Here is a 730-nt window from a genome sequence, read left to right as displayed (position 1 = left end):
AATTGACACTCTGAATGCCATACTGGCTCAGAACAAAATATTGACTCAGCAAGTCAATATGATTTCTCAAAGTCTGCCTGGAATGCAAGCTCCACCAGGCAGTACTAAGGATGCTTCATCTGAAGAAGAAGCTTATGACCCTGAGAACCCTTCAATGGAAGAGGTGAATTACATGGGAGAACCCTATGGAAACACCTATAATCCTTCATGGAGAAATCATCCAAATCTCTCATGGAAGGATCAACAAAGACTCGACAAGGTTTCAACAACAATAATAATGGGAGAAACAGGTTTAGCAATATCAAGCCTTTTCCATCATCTTCTCAGCAACAGACAGAGAATTCTAAGCAGAGCCACTCTGACTTAGCAACCATGGTCTCTGATCTAATCAAAACCACTCAAAGTTTCATGACTGAAACAAGGTCCTCCATTAGAAACTTGAAGGCACAAGTGGGTCAGCTGAGCAAGAAAGTTACTGAACTCCCTCCTAGTACTCTTCTAAGTAATACAGAAGAGAATCCAAAAGGAGAGTGTAAGGCCATCAACATGGCCGAATTTGGAGAGGAGGAAAAGGCAGTGAGTGCTACTGAGGAAGACCTCAATGGACGTCCACTGGCCTCCAATGAGTTCTCTAATGAGGAACCATGGGAATCTGAGGCTCACACTGAGACCATAGAGATTCTATTGGATTTACTTCTGCCATTCATGAGCTCTGATGAGTATTCTTCCT

Source organism: Arachis duranensis, chromosome 6 (genome assembly GCF_000817695.3).
Source record: "Arachis duranensis cultivar V14167 chromosome 6, aradu.V14167.gnm2.J7QH, whole genome shotgun sequence".
Classification (NCBI taxonomy): domain Eukaryota; kingdom Viridiplantae; phylum Streptophyta; class Magnoliopsida; order Fabales; family Fabaceae; genus Arachis; species Arachis duranensis.
The sequence above is the reverse complement of the archived record's forward strand: the minus strand, read 5'-3'. Positions refer to the sequence as shown.